This window comes from Oncorhynchus masou, chromosome 32 (genome assembly GCF_036934945.1).
Source record: "Oncorhynchus masou masou isolate Uvic2021 chromosome 32, UVic_Omas_1.1, whole genome shotgun sequence".
In the NCBI taxonomy this organism is placed as follows: domain Eukaryota; kingdom Metazoa; phylum Chordata; class Actinopteri; order Salmoniformes; family Salmonidae; genus Oncorhynchus; species Oncorhynchus masou.
The window spans coordinates 45,849,572-45,860,356 of record NC_088243.1 but is presented as its reverse complement, the minus strand read 5'-3'; the positions used below and the strand labels follow the sequence as shown (position 1 = coordinate 45,860,356).

At 40.8% G+C, this 10,785-nt stretch overlaps 1 long non-coding RNA gene across 1 annotated transcript; it reads right to left on the bottom strand.

Annotated features, from left to right (window-relative positions):
- Positions 1-3,591: 3,591 nt before the first annotated feature.
- Positions 3,592-10,538, bottom strand: LOC135526131 (uncharacterized). The gene is made up of 2 exons (XR_010453249.1): positions 10,355-10,538; positions 3,592-6,319 (listed from the first exon to the last, which is right to left on the bottom strand). It is a non-coding gene; the product is annotated as an uncharacterized LOC135526131 (long non-coding RNA).
- Between the last annotated feature and the right edge of the window lie 247 nt (positions 10,539-10,785).

Sequence of the window (10,785 nt, the reverse complement as noted above, 5' to 3'; positions counted from 1 at the left end):
AGTTAGAGGAATTGCAAAAGAAGGGAGAATTGTTGGAAAACCTTTTGCGTCATAATAATATATTCACATTTTGGGTGTCTCAACCAATGCAGAAAGAGGGCAGAAAATGTCTACATTTGTGGACCATATGTTGAGGGAGTTCTTGGAAATCGATGCTGCTACACCTTTGGTCATGGAGACAGCCCACAGAACAGCAAAAAAAATATGCCGACTAACACCGTACCCAAACCGGCTACGCGCCTATGTGCGCAAATTGATTTTGTTCCCCCACACCAAACGCGATCACGACACGCTGGTTGAAATATCAAAACAAACTCTGAACCAATTATATTAATTTGGGGACAGGTCGAAAAGCATTAAAACACTTATGGCAATTTAGCTAGCTTGCTAATTAGTCCTATATAGCTAGCTTTCTGTTGCTAGCTAATTTGTCCTGGGATATAACATTGAGTTGTTATTTTACATGAAATGCACAAGGTCCTTTACTCCGACAATTAATCCACACAAATGGTCAACCGAATAATTTCTAGTCATCTCTCCTCCTTCCAGGATTTTTCTTCTTTGGACTATATGGCATCTAACTTTCATTGTTACCACGATGACGGATCGAACTCAGTTCATCTTTCAATCACCCATGTGGGTATAACCAATGAGGAGATGGGAGAGGCAGGACTTGCACAACGTTCAGCGTCACAAATAGAACTGACTTCTATTTTAGGGCTTGGCAACGCAGATGCTCGTTGGTGCAATAATTAAATAACGTGTTTCAAATTATTTTGCAGCTCACGCGACGCAAGCAGTATGGTCATCATGTAAGTGGCAAATTGTTGGGCCCAGGAGTGAGAGCGAAGGGATCAAGGCCCAAGAAGTAACAGTAGCCTAAATCTACTGCGAAACATTGTCCAATCCACATTGACTACTGAAGCGACCCCTTCTTAAGGACTTGAAACTACCTGGATTTATGGTCATTATTGGGGCCCATTTGCACGTGAGCTAGCTAATTGCTCACAATGAGGGAATCTTATTTGGACAAATTTACCTACTTGAGCAGTAAGCCTAGGTTTACATGTACAGTTATGTACACAGCCTACACATAGTATATACAATAATGAAATCACCTGGTCCCAACATACATGTCAAGTCAAGAAAAGCCATTGTAACTTGTCCACACTGCAAACGGTAATTTAAAAACTTCCAAACACATTTATGAAGAAAGCATACACATTGTTTTGAAACCGTGTCGAAGGAATGATTTTTGGTATGCGAGTGCATTGATGTGAGAAATAGTGTGTTTGCAGTCAAATACATTTTCTGGTCGAGCAACACCCATACATGTTGTGAAAGAAACTTTGGCTAATTCAGTTCCAACTGTGTTCAAAACTGTTTATGCATGCTGAGGTATAAAAAGCTGTTAATGTACTTTTTCTTTACTTTCACATACACTGTGTTCAGAAACATTGCTCAGATCTTGTCCCCTGGACCTTGGAGGACCTTGTGTGGATGATCAGGTTAGATATTCCTTCAAATTATTCCACTGAACTGTACCATTTGATTGTCATTCCTTTATTGAAAATTGTACCTTGTTCACACCACAGGGCCTACCAAAGCAAGGTTTCTCAAACAACTGTGGGGTGTTTGTTTTGATGGTAAGATGCTGGCTATTCACTATATTATAAGTCCTATTTTCTGAAACATGCAGCAAATTAGGCAACGGTGGTGCCTAGTTTTCCTGCAGAACTTTCCCATGCCGTAAGTCTTGAACATTAAAACCTAATTTGCATTCTTAATCATTTTCACTATGGCCAGGCTGACCTGAGTATATGTTCATAGTGAATGTGTGCCATTCACTCACTAAGGTCTGAAGAAGAGCGGTTGAAAGATCGAAAAAGGCGGTGAAATCAAAACGCACTACAGGTAGGTGTCATGATGAGTGGTATAGTCTTAAACAAATGGTTAGACTTAACCCCCCCCCCTCTCCAATATATTTCAGGATGATGTAGATGTCCCCCCAAGAAGTCACATCGGCATCCAGCTCTGCAGGACCAGGTACTGTATAGGCTATTAGCTAAAGTAAGGTGCATTCCTGTACACACATCCCTAGAGGTTCCCTTACATTACTTAATGACCACAATCTGTTTTCTTTCGAGACGATACTGAAAATAAAATGCGCTGTGAACTGGGTAAGTAGTCTGTGTGTAATACAGAAGGCTTGTAGCATGGTGAACTGGGAGCTGTGAACTGGGTAAGTAGTATGTGTGTAATACTGAAGGCTTGTAGCATGGTGAACTGGGAGCTGTGAACTGGGTAAGTCGTCTGTGTGTAATACTGAAGGCTTGTAGCATGGTGAACTGGGAGCTGTGAACTGGGTAAGTAGTAGGTGTGTAATACTGAAGGCTTGTAGCATGGTGAACTGGGAGCTGGGTAAGAAGTCTGTGTGTAATACTGAATACTTGATGCATGGCAAGATATAATAGTTGCGATGACTTGTTGAGTAGTTATAGATATCACTGAAAACCCCTTTAGTAATAGTGGCTTTGTTTGCATGGTGGTATTGTGAAAGTGGGGTGTAATATGTCTTGATCACCCAATGAGGCACTACTCTTTATTTATTCTTCCTTTTTCTTCAAGGAAGCAGATGTTCTTCTAAGGGACACTTTAGAGGCAGCAAGGTGGTGCGAACGACAAACATTTAAAGGCACTGTTTCCCACGTGCTATTCAACCAGACCCATGCCATCTCCTTCTAGGTATTGTTCCTGTAGATACACTCCGTTTAAATTGATAGATTATTTAAGCTGCAGCAATGAAATGTGTAACAAAATGCTGGACAAATTAACATGCACCCTCAAAAGATGTGGTTAGGTCTATGCGGGGAACTTGCTGACATGGAGAGAATTACGTCAATCTTGCAGCAATCACACACCATCCAGAAAGCAAAGTCAGTACATGTGCATCAAAGCTGGGACAGAGAAATTGAAAAAGAGCTATCTCAAGACCATCACTGTTAAACAGCCATCACTAACACAGGGGCTGCTGCCTACAAACATGACATCATTGGCCACTTTAATGTTCACATCTCAACTGTATTTTATACAATTTATTGCATCTTACCTACACCGCTCAGTCATTGCTCATCCATATATTCCATTACTTAGGTGTATTAGGTAGTTGTGGAATTGTTAGATATTACTGCACTGTCAGAACTAGACGCATTTCGCTACTCGCAATAACATCTGCTAACAATGTGTATGTGACCAATAACATTTGATTTGAAGGTGTCTGGTCAGAGTTCTTGATATATCGTACTGGTCTTATTCTGTAATTTGAGGTTGTTTTTCTGTGGCTCTATCCAAATTGTATTAAGACTCTTGAAATATTTGCACTGTACAGCAAAAATGTACCCTTAACACGTGAATGTAATTACACTTTTTTTGAAGACAGCAAAGATGTGTATATGGTATACGCTCTTGAATAAAAATGTGGTAGAAAATAATTTACAGCTGTTTAAGTGGCTGATGTATTGTTCCATGAACAGACACTTATAACGGGTTGTATATTTAAACACATCTGCACAAAACAAATGGTAACTGGTCTTACAAATAAACAAGTAACAACTTTATTGAAATAAGTTTAGGGGAATACACTGTCATTCAAACCTGAAAACAAAGTGCAAGTTACATTGCCGTAAGGATCATAACATTATACAACATTCATCTCAGGGATATTGTAATCAAAATGGATTTGGAAAGACACGATAAGAATAAGGCATTTAATAATAATTGGCATTTACATGGCAGTTCATCCATTCCATTAGGCCTCAGAACAGAAAGAATTTAAAAGCCAAATATTATTTTAGTATTTACATTTCCAAGGCCATGAATCAACATGCAGGATGTATGGAATACAAGGGAACCCCTATATACATAGAATCACTTGAATAATGTTTACATACTGCTTTACTCACTTCATGTATACTGTATTCTATTCTAATGTATTTTAGTCGATGCCACACCGACATTTCTCGATCTAATATTTATATATTTCTTAATGCCATTCATCTATTTTTAGATTGTGCATTGTTGTGAATAATGTTTAGATACTACTGCACTGTTGGAGCTAGGAACACAAGCATTTTGCGACAATCTGCTAGAAATGTGTATGTGACCGATACAATTTAATTACATTAATATACACTGTGCCGTTAGAAAGTATTCAGACCCCTTACCCACATTGTTATGGTACAGCCTTGTTCTAAAATTGCTTAAATTGAGAGAAAATAATCCAAACACTACCCCATAATGACAAAGTAAAAACAGGATCAGAATTTTTTTCAAATGTATAAAAACATTAAACAGATGAAGTATTTATATAAGTATTCAGACCCTTTGTTATGATCCTCAATTTAGCTCAGGTATATCCTATTCCATTGATCATCCACGAGATGTTTCTACAACCTGATTGGAGTCCACCTGTGGTAAATGTAATTGACTGGACATGATTTGGAAAGGCACACACCTGTCTATTTAAGGTCCCACAGTTGACAGTGCATGTCAGAGCAAAAACCAAGCAATCAGGTCGAAGGAGTTGTCTGTAGAGCTCAGAGACGGGATTGTGTAGAGGCACAGATCTGGGGAAGGGTACCAAAAAATGTCTGCAGCATTGAAGATCCCCAAGAACACAGTGGCCTCCAGCATTCTTAAATGGAAGACGTTTTAAACCACCAATACTATTACTAGAGCTGTCCACCCGGGCCAAACTGTGGAATCGGGGGAGGGGCCTTGGTCAGGGAGGTGACCAAGAACCTGATGGTCACTGGCAGAGCTTCAGAGTCCCTCTGCGGAGATGGGAGAGCATTTACTGGAGGACAAACTTCTCTGCAGCACTCCACTAATCAGGCCTTTATGGTAGAGTGGCCAGGCGAAAGTCACTCCTCAGTAAGAACCACATGACAGCCCGCTTGGGATTTGCCAAAAGGCATCTAAAGGACTCAGACAATGAGAAACAAGCTTGTTGATGAAAACCTGCTCCAGAGCACTCTGGACCTCCAACTGGGGCGAAGGTTCACCTTCCAACAGAACAACGACCTATGCACACAGCTAAGACAACGCAGGAGTGGCTTCGGGACAAGTCTCAATGTCCTTGAGTGGACCAGCCAGAGCCTGGACTTGAACCTAATCAAACATCTCCGAGAGACCTGCAAATAGGTGTGCAGCAACACTTCCCATCCAACCAGACAGCTTGTGAGGATCTGCAGAGAAGGATGCAAGAAACTGCCCAAATACAGGTGTGCCATGCTTGTAGCGTTATACACAAGAAAGATCGAGGCTGTAATCGCTGACAAAGGTGATTCAACAAAATACTGAGTAAAGGGTCTGTATACTTATGTAAACACAATGTTTTGCACAAATTTATAAAAAATAGTTTTTGCTTTGTCATTGATGAGGGGAAAAAAACTATTTAATCAATATTAGAATAAGGCTGTAACAACAAAATGTGGAAAAAGTCAAGAGGTGTGAATACGAATCTACTGTATTTGTGCCAGATAGCCAATTACTACGGTAACAAGGCATGACAATTATACAGTAGGACTTGGCAAAACAGCATAATAGCAAAATGAGACGTTTTGATCTGAAGCACACTTTCTGGAAGAAAGGGTTCTTTGAAAGGCAAAAAGGGTTCTACATAGAACCATATCACCAGCATGCTCTATTGCAAGGGGACTTTCAGAATGGTTTGTTTTAATCTATTCTTACATGTACACTGATTAGTTGATACATCTTATGCTACACAAAGAACACACTTTTCTAAACTAATCCAATCTGTTAGTAGTTGGACTTATTGCACTTGTTACATGTAAATATTGTCAAAGAAATGAAATGTTAAAGGATAATAAGGCTGGTGGAACTGTTCAGAGATGGTTCTAGGAAGAACACTCCAAAGATCAAATGGTTCTCAGTAAAAAACACTTCATAGAACCATATACAGAGGCTTATATGAAGAACCCTACATAGAGGGTTCTAGGTAGAACCATTTTCAAAGGGTTCTGCTTAGCACCAAAAAGGGTTCCGCCCACTTTTTCCCCCCTCCCTTAAGATATTCACCTTCCTGTCCTGTTACCCTGGCCTATTGTAGTGCTCACCTTGGCTGTGAGTGTTTGCCCTGTGAGGTCTGGTTGTCCCTCAGACCTGTCTGGTTGTCCCTCAGACCTGTCTGCAGCCTCAGCAGGACGTTCTCCAGCCCGTGTCACCACAGGGACAGCTTCTATTGACTACCTGGTACACAGGTGACATGTCTACAGTGTCATCACAACGGTCCACCACACTGTCCCAAAGAGAGAGAGAGATAGGAAAGTATTTCAAGAAGTATAGTGTATATACAGTGCCTTTGGAAAGTATTCAGACTAGAGGTTGACCGATTAATCGGAATGGGCGATTAATTAGGGCCGATTTCAAGTTTTCATAACAATCGGAAATAGGTATTTTTGGGTGCCGATTTGCAGATATATATATTTTTATACCATTATTTAACTAGGCAAGTCAGTTAGGAACACATTCTTATTTTCATTGACGGCCTCGAAACGGTGGGTTAACTCTTGATACTCCTCATCCCGGATCCGGGATCGTGAATAAAGCCTCAGGCTCATTAGCATAACGCATCGTTAACGATTTCTGAAAATCGCAAATAAAATGAAAATAATGCGCCTGCTCTCAAGCTTAGCCTTTTCTTAACAACACTGTCATCTCAGATTTTCAAAATATGCTTTTGAACCATAGCAATTCACTAATTTGTGTAAGAGTATGCAAAGCTAGCTTAGCATTTTGAGTAGCATTTAGCACGCAACATTTTCACAAAAACCAGATAACCAAATAAATAAAATCATTTACCTTTGAAGAGCTTCGGATGTTTTCAATGAGGAGACTCTCAGTTACATAGCAAATGTTCAGTTTTTCCTGAAAGAATCTTTGTGTAGGAGAAATCGCTCCGTTTTGTACATCACATTTGGCTACCGAAACAAACCGAAAATTCAGTCACCTACAACGTCAAACTTTTTCCGAATTAACTCCATAATATCGACCGAAACATGGCAAACGTTGTTTGGAATCAATCCTCAAGGTGTTTTTTCACATATCTCTTCATTGATATATCTTTTGTGGAAGCCTGCTTTCTTCTCTGAATTCCATGGAAAAATACTTGCAGCTGAGGTTTGCGCACCAATTTCGGCGCAGGACACCGGGCGGACACCTGGTAAATGTGGTCTCTTATGGTCAATCTTCCAATGATATGCCTACAAATATGTCACAATGCTGCAGACACCTTGGGGAAACGACAGAAAGGGCAGGCTCATTCCTCTCGCATTCACAGCCATATAAGGAGACAAAGGAAAACGGAGCCTCAAAAATCCTGTTGATTTCCTGGATGCCGTTTCATCTTGGTTTTGCCTGTAGCTCACGTTCTAGGGCACGCACAGAGAATATCTTTGCAGTTCTGGAAATGTCAGAGTGTTTTCTTTCCAAGGCTATCAATTATATGCATAGTCGAGCATCTTTTTGTGACAAAATATCTTGTTTAAAACGGGAACGTTTTTCATCCAAAAATGAAATAGCACCCCCAGAGTTTCAAGAGGTTAACTGCCTTGTTCAAGGGCAGAACGACCGATTTCCACCAGCTCGGGGGATTCAATCTTGCAACCTTACAGTTAACTAGTCCAACGCAATAACGACCTGCCCCTCTCTTGTTGCACTCCACAAGGAGACTGCCTGTTACGCAAATGCAGTAAGCCAAGGTAAGTTGCTAGCTAGCATTAAACTTATCTTATAAAATACAATCATAATCACTAGTTAACTACAAATATTATCTAGCGTGTCCTGCGTTGCATATAATCTGACTGAGCATACAAGCATCTAAGTATCTGACTGAGCAGTGGTAGGCAGAAGCAGGCACATAAATTGATTCAAACAGCACTGTCGTGCGTTTTGCCAGCAGCTCTTCATTGCGTGTCAAGCATTGCGCTGTTTATGACTTCAAGCCTATCAACTCCCGAAATGAGGCTGGTGTAACCGAAGTGAAATGGCTAGCTAGTTAGCGCGCGCTAACCAGAGGGACTGAAGCTATACTGTTACACTGGCAATTCTAAAGTGCCTATAAGAAAATCAATAGTCAAAGGTTAATTAAATACAAATGGTATAGATGGCAATAGTACTATAATAACAACAACCTAAAACTTCTTACCTGGGAATATTGAAGACTCATGTTAAAAGAAACCACCAGCTTTCAAGCTAATGTTTCAGTCCCTTGCTCAGAACATGTTCTGAGCAAGGAACTGAAATGTTAGCTTTCTTACATAGCACATATTGCACGTTCCTCTCCAACACTGTTTTTGCATTATTTAAACCAAATTGAACATGTTTCATTATTTACTTGAGGCTAAATTGATTTTATTGAGTTAAATTATATTAAGTTAAAATAAGTGTTCATTCAGTATTGTTGTAATTGTCATTATAAATAAATCGGCCGATTAATCGGTATCGGCTTTTCTGGTCCTCCAATAAATCGGCATCGTTGTTAAAATCATAATCAAACCCATGGATTTTACACATTTTGTGACGTTAGGCTTTCTCTAAAATGGATTACATTTTATTTTTTCCTCAATCTAAACAATACCCCATAATCTCAAAGCCAAAAACAGGTTTAGAATTGTTTGCTCATTTATAAAAAATAAAATATATACTTAAAAAAAAAAAAATCACATTTACACAAGTATACAGACCCTTTACTCTGTAGTTTGTTTTAGCACCTTTGGCAGCGTTGACAGCCTTGAGCCATCTTGGGTATGACGTGACAAGCTTGGTACGCCTGTATCTGGGGATTTTATCCCATTCTTCTCTGTCTTGGATGTGACTTAGGGTCGTTGTCCTGTTAGAAGGAGCACCTTCACCCCAGTCTGAGGTCCTGAGCAGGTTTTCCTCAATTATGTCTGTACTTCACACCATTAAATCTTTCCCTCGACCCCGACTAGTCTCCCAGTCCCTGCCGCTGAAAAACATCCCCACAGCAAGATGTTGCCACCACCATGCTTCACCGTAGGAATGGTGCCAGGTTTCCTCCAGACATGACATTTGGCATTCAGGCAAAAATAGTTCAATATTGGTTTCTTCAGACCAGAGAATCTTGCCTCTCGTGGTCTGGGTCTTTAGGTGCCTTTTGGCAGCCTTCAAGCCAGCGGTCATGTGCCTTTTACTGAGGAGTGGCTTCCCATCTGGCCACTCTACCATTAAGACCTGATTGGTGGAGTGCTTTACAGAAGGTTGTCCTTCGGTAAGGCTCTCCCATCTCCACCGAGGAACTCTGTAGTTCTGTCAGAGTGACCATTGGGTTCTTGGTCACCTCCCTGACCAAGGCCCTTCTCCCACGATTACTCAGTTTGGACGGGCAGCCAGCTCTAGGAAGAGTCTTGGTGGTTCCAAACTTCTTCAATTTAAGAATGACGGAGGCCACTGTGTTCTTGGGGACCTTCAATGCTGAAGACATGTTTTGGTACCCTTCCCCTGACCTGTGCCTCAACACAATCCTGTCTCTGCGCTCTACAGACAATTCCTTTGAGCTCATGGCTTGGTTTTTGCTGACATGCACGGTCAACTTGTGGGACCTTACATAGTCAGGTGTGCGCCTTTCCAACTCATCTCTAATCAATTGAATGTACCACAGGTGGACTCCATGTTGTGGAAACATCTCGTGGATGATCAATGGAAACAGGACGCATCTGGGCTCAATGGAAACAAGACGCACCTGGGCTCCAGTCTCAAAGCAAATGGTCTGAATATTTTTTGCAAAAATGTCATAACTATTTTCGCTTTGTAATATGGGGTAATGTGTGTAGATTGTTTTAGGATTTATTTATTTTTAATCCATTTTAGAATAAGGCTGTAACGTAACAATGTGGGAAAAGTTGAGTTATTGAGCCCCTTGTTTGCGATAACTGGTTGGCCACCTAGTTCAGCTAGAAACACGAAGTGGCCTGGTCAATATCTAAAACAGCTAACTAGTCAAGCTAACTAAACATGATTTACGATAGACTTGAGTTGAGATTGCCTAGCTAGATGGTGAGAGCGAGCTAGCCACAATAGTCGAATTTAATGTAGATAGCTAGTTTACTTCGCTGCTATTGGCATACAGTTAGCTTGCTACCTAGCAATACCAACGAATTAAAATGCTGAGCCAACCAAAACAATTAAGCAATTTTAGCATTTTATCACAACATCCGACCTTTTCCATTCTGGCCCCCGGACTACACTAGCTCGACATTCGACCACATACGTACCCACTCAACCTTCCATAGCAGTTAGCGTTGAAACTCACATTATGTATTTCAAAGACGCTTGCGCAGATATTTCTACGTACAGTCGCCCACTCTCCTCCCCTGGCAGTCGGCGCTTCCGGTTCTCGCTACATGAGCGGTTTGATTATTCTAATAATCACTATATGGCTGTCAGTTGAATAGTAAGTCACAATTGACAATACGGAACATATAACGCCTACACAAATGGTCACGTAATGCACGTAGTCGAGTGAGGCAAGCACGCTTCCGGTTGCCTCACTCGACTACGTGAATTACGTGACCATTTGGTCCACAATAGTTTAAACAATGTCAGATAAACTGAGGTGCTGAATATATGTTCAGGTGAGCCTTTTCCATTGCATGGAGTGAATATTCAAACTTCCATGGATAACCAATGCTAAAACCGTCTACCAAACGCTGTCAATTGCTCATAACAGAGCGGAAGAGGTGG